The 6000-nt window shown below is 29.5% G+C and overlaps 1 long non-coding RNA gene across 2 annotated transcripts; it reads right to left on the reverse strand.

Moving 5' to 3' along the window:
* Positions 1–760: 760 nt before the first annotated feature.
* Positions 761–2413, reverse strand: LOC139906381 (uncharacterized). Of its 2 annotated transcripts, XR_011781869.1 has the most exons (3): positions 1728–2413; positions 1535–1674; positions 761–1472 (listed from the first exon to the last, which is right to left on the reverse strand). It is a non-coding gene; the product is annotated as an uncharacterized lncRNA (long non-coding RNA). The 2 variants fall into 2 exon arrangements; XR_011781868.1 differs by having other exon boundaries at positions 1535–2413.
* Positions 2414–6000: the final 3587 nt, after the last annotated feature.

A 6000-nucleotide genomic window follows, 5' to 3' on the forward strand; every position in this document is an offset into this window, starting at 1 on the left:
TCACCACCCTTTTAATATTGACGTCATAGTGTATGAGGGGTTGCGTGTTTTGTCAAAATCTTTATTTTTTACCCAGTACGATACATCAAATTGAAAATTCTAGCAAGCCGAGTTACATGATGGCCTAACCTTGTATTTCTTTTAACCTTCAGTTGATGTATGTTCACTAACGGAAAAAGGGAGAACGTTGAATTGAATACGAATTAAAAAAGGGAATTTGGAAGAGGATTAGTGGGTTTCCTTTAGTATGTATCTTCATTCTGGTTGAATTAGGAACATATTTCTAATTATTATGTTGTCTATCGACAAGTTTTACTCAATTCTGGAGTTATTTAAAGCATTAGTAAAGTAATTCGAAATCAAATATATAATATGAGTACGTCCTAGTATTTATATATTATTCTTTCGAAAGGCAAATTTCATCGGAGCTTAGTAACTCCTAGCCATACCAGACACAACCGCTAGTTATTGTTATAGTTGATAATATTGTAGAGAAAAACGCGTGCGAGGAGGAGGGGGAAAAAAAGACATATGGTATCATTGTTTAAAATACTGATGTGATTATCATCTGCCTGCTTTATTATGATTTTTGAGGGTATAACTAATGTATTTATTAGCAAAATGTTTAATGAAGATATACTACGTATAATTGACTTCGACGTTTTTATCCGTTACAGTAGATTTGAAAACGTCACACTCCATGAAATTGTAATTCATTATGAACCTTATTCTCAGAATAATAGCTAATGAAACGACAAAGTAGAGTATTTGAAATATATTTGAAGCTCAAAGTTTAAAAAAGAAGGCTTTAATGAAATATAATCTACATACTAAAAAATAAACCATTAAACATTTAAGTTAAATATACAAAATTAAACAATTAAAATCATATAACTATTAATAATAATAAATTATAAATAAAGAATATTGAAATAATAGATTGATCCAGATAATTTTTTCTTGTTCTAACATCGGAATTCAGTTAAATATGTCATAACTTTAGGTTGCAATACACAAGCGAGACGTAGTTTAATCAAAAAGATAATCACCCCTCTTCTTCATGTGGAAGTTGCTATATACAATTGTGCACAGGATAGATATATCTCTACCGATGAGATCTAACTAATTATTCATAATAAAGTAAATGTAAAAATCATAAAATTAGACAATAAATATATTAATAAAAAAATGTTAGAAATAAATTCATCTTAAAGATTTAGAGCAAAAGCTAATTATGTAGTAATGTCCGGCGATATTACTCCTTATTAAGAGCATCAAAAAATATTTCCCCCCGTTATTTAGGTATGCTTATATAACAACATACTATTATCATGAAGGATATACACAATTGTTAATTATAATGCAACACCCAATGTAACTACCCTCGTTGTTGTGACCATTTAAACAGTTGTTTTTGCCTTTTATGAGTTTTCTGAACACCATTTCTTGGAGCCCATCAACCATAGCTAAGCCTTAAGTGATAAAAAAGTAATATTTAATGACTATGTAATATTGGAAAACCTAATTATCATACCCAAGTCTTAAAACGAAGTAAGTAGTCTCAGACAAACTTGTTGCAAACCATCCAAAGCTACTACCACCGTTGTTGTGACCATTTAAGCAGTTGTTTTTGCCCTTTACTGAGTTGTGTATCATAATTCTTGATATGTTTAGCTAAAATAGAATCATATTTTATGGTTAGATTTAAAAAAAAATTGAATACTTACTGTGAGATAGTACAAAATTCAGAGTTCCATTTCGATATTCGTAAATACTTTTTACTGATAACTTGATTGTCATTTGGTGTGGATGACTCAAAACATTTTATATGTATTTCTATAAATGACATCAGTAACAACATCCTCCATTAATTTAATGATGGTTCCTCGGGAAGGGATATGTTTACCCTTGTATTTCTCCATAAATTTTTTGAACGTAGATGATTAGCAATGGATAAGGTTATATTACATACAATAAGCATCCTTGTGAAATCAGAGTTAAAGTCTGACTTGATGTATTCATCGTTAAATTGATTTTATAGATGAATATCCATACTCTAGTTATGAGATGAGGATAATGAGTGGCGTGTAATTCTAGACAGGGGACTAAAGGCACATTTATATCGACAAATCCGACAAACCATCTGTTTCTCATCCGGTAAGTATTTTCCAAATTCCTGGGCCTCCATTTTCATAAATCCAGACAGAAGGCGACGTCATTTTGGGGATTTTATTCAGTTCTCTATCAACTATCACCATCTCATATTATATTAATATTGAATAATAAAGGCGGGAATGATAACGTTCATGATTGATAGAAGAAGATATATATTATTTAATCAATGATGCCATAAGTAATTCTTCTTTTCTCCTCGCACGCTTTTCCATTCTTACCAAAATTATCACCCTTAGTTATTGTATAAGTAGAGTTGAGTAGTTTGTAATGACAAAACTACCATTGAACATTAGAAAAGGAAAAATATTGTTGCGTGTGCTCTTTCTTCTTCTTTGTTCATCATTTTATATGTCGTTGTTGTGTTAACAACTACCTCTGGTAAGCATTCTCGCCTATCTTTGGAATAAATTGTTTTAAAAATGCAAAATAAATATATATGAATTTAAATATAGCTAAAATGGGCACTCGATAGAGCGCAAACCCTACGGCTAAAATAAATTAAGCTATATATATCAATTTGTTTTTTCAAAGTTATGGTCTATTATGTATTTTTAACGCTTTGTGCTACCTTGATCTCTCAAAATTAAATAGCCTCTTACTGTGACCATATATAATCTTCGTACCAAGTATGACCAAAAGTAATAAGAATAACAGAAGTAATAAATGTCAACTTGTATGATCTTCATGTACAAGTTATAATTTGTACATATGTATATACATTATTAATATATTTATACATAACATCGTTGGCGGAGGTAATTATGATATTTTTCCTTACTATAGATATTTTAAATGTAGAAGGTTATTATTCTCACTATAGCATTAATTCGTATTCTCCCCCAAAATCATATAACAAGCAGCTGATATAAACAAGGGGGTTAGTTCAGAAGTAATATATGTCCGTCTCCTGCCTTCTCTTCAAGTTCTTTATTTATTTTTTAAAGATATCAACTCTATTTATAAGTAGTCACAGTGGTATTCCAACATTAGCATCTTTTAAGTCTTAAAGTTGTAGTTTTTGACAGGTTTTGATATCTTTACTTTTGGTTCTCATGAGTGATCTGATGGTTCATATCCAAAATTAAATTATATCTTTGTAAATTGCAAACTTGTAAATAGCTACAATGTAATTTTGATCACTTCAAAAAACTTGGGGATATATTTGATAAAAGGGACTGATTGAATAAGAAAAATCATGGACAATAGACCTTGAAATTAAATTATTGATTGGTTTCCAAAGATAATTAATTAATTAAAATATATCGAGAGAAATATTGTACAGTGACATATCATTGTTTTTAAAGTGTTCAAAATCAAAATGTATATTACAGCAGGATTCTTCTAAAATTTAGGAGTGATTTTTTTTTGTTTTGTTTTTTGGAGAGGCTAAATTTGAACTATTTGACTATTTAGAAACAAATGCTCTTGTATTAATGAAATTTTAATTACTTACGCTTCAAATTATTTTTTTGTGCTTAAAAACTGAAATAAAATCCTTCAAATATGATGGTTTTTTAACCTTTAAATTGCATTTTTTTCACGATTGAATGATCGTATATAAAATATTAGCACAGTATAAATATTAAGATAAAATTTTAAAAGAGTAAAATTATCTTTTAAATGAAGTATTGATTTTTTTTTTTGATTTTTTTTTTTTCATATTCAAAGTTGGCTCAAGCCAAACTTCAAATCGAAAATTCTCGAAAATCAAATTTAACACAAAAAAACAAACTTATTACAGATTCGTGATTAGCTCGTTCATTACTCCTGTAATTGAGTAGGTAATTTAAAAGCTGTCTTTTAGTTGACTTGCATAATTAATAACAAATTGAGAAAACAAATTCTTATAAAATTTTAATATTTAAATTTTTTTAGACCAGACCATTATTTATTTATTGTATTTCCGATACAAAACTCGTAAATAATAAATAGCATTTATAGGAATTGTAAAGAAAAACACAAGCCTACTAAGACTTTTTTTTATAATTGGGAAAAAAAAATGAAAATTATTCAGAAAATGACAGCCATTTCATTTAAACATAATTTACATCCTTTATTTTATTTACAAATCCAATATTTAATTGAAAGTTCATATTCCTGCTCCTGAAAAAAAATACCTTCACCATTATATTTCAGCTATAGATTAGAACATGGATAGGCAACATCCAAGATAAAGATGGCCAATTTTTTAGCACTAACATGGGAGGGTCACATGACCATGCACTTGATATAACTTGATATGACAGACCCTACAAATGATTCTCAATCAGAACACATAACATATGTATTGATAGTCCAAATAGCTCACATTCAACAATGACAACATTAATTAAACCTAAAGATAGACCCATGGTCTGTCCTCCTAGCTCACAATGGATTGTCAATTTTCGTGGTCCCAATGAGCATCAAATGAAACAGAGTATCAACGCTGTTTCTCTCTTTGGATTCTATGTACTTCATGTGCAGGCCGCACTGAGAGAGTTCGAGGGCTGCCAGTTGCTCATCCATGTATTAGAAGAGGATGAAAAACGAAAAATAGTGGGTAAATCAAGAAAGAATAGTTTTTATTAGGCTGAAGGAGTAAAGAGTCACACTACCGGGATCATGAGTATATTTCAAAAGGATTGATTGGCTAATGGCACCTTATTCATAATCATGGACTTAGTTGAGGTTTTAAGAAATGTAAAAAACTCAATTGCTATAAACAAAGGAATATTTCAAAAGGAAAATTCGAACTACTAATATCAAAACATAAAAAAGTAGTGAATGTGTCATGCAGATAGATTTTTTTATTGATAAATATTGTAACTGTTAAAAAAATTTAAAGGGCCCCGCAAAAAGTCGTCTGAGAAAACTAAGAAATTTATCTTACTTTTAAATTAAAAAATTCGAAATTAAATTCAAATTTTTTTAAAAAGAAATGAAAAAAAGGGGGGTGCACATTTATGTTTTCTCTGACCCCTGTACTTTTAATATTAGGGGGCATGCGTTTGCAGTACCTAAACCACTGTATGTGGGCTGAATTTACATTTTTAGCAAAATATGACCTGTTGCCCTTTAGTTCTGGATCCACAATATATTTACTCATATTTACAATATACAAATGAGGCATGAGCGTTGTTTACATATATTAGTGTCGTGTATTTTAATTAAATGACTGATAAATCTAAATTTAATAATATTATTTAAAATAAAATATAGGTGTATGTTACTTATATTGAGGACGCCATACAAAAATGATTTTGAGCATGTAGAATTTTTGATAAACAACTAGTTTATGCAACAAGCTACAGGCAGTCACACTTTCTCAGTTTGCTCATACCCTTTTAAGCAAGTGTAACATATTATATTAATATATGGTTCTAATGCTGGTTTTAGGAGTGATATCCTCCTTAAACCACTAAATTGAGTGTAATTCTCATAATTGCCCCTGCACAATATGGGAATCCATTTGAAACATTTGAGTAATAGTATATTCATTGATTATTTTTTCTATCTATGTGAAATATTGGTGAAAATAAAGCCTAATATACCTACACAAGAAATGTCCTTCAAAAGGTCAACATTGGACAACAATGTCAATCTGTGGTGAAAAAAATAACATTAAAAGATAGATATAATCATTGATAAAAATAATTATTCATGATTGATTTAAAATGTATAGCATAACTATCAAGGTTGTGCCAGGTTCAGGTTCAGCGGTTATATCGGTCCCGTCTCGTTTGTTTAATTTCAACAGTTTCGTTCCGGTTCAGCTTTATCAATCTCGGTTATTTTTAATACATGATTAGTTTGGTAACAGGTACTTAAAACAAAGGGTGTCAG

Source organism: Lepeophtheirus salmonis, chromosome 9 (genome assembly GCF_016086655.4).
Source record: "Lepeophtheirus salmonis chromosome 9, UVic_Lsal_1.4, whole genome shotgun sequence".
In the NCBI taxonomy this organism is placed as follows: Eukaryota; Metazoa; Arthropoda; class Copepoda; order Siphonostomatoida; family Caligidae; genus Lepeophtheirus; species Lepeophtheirus salmonis.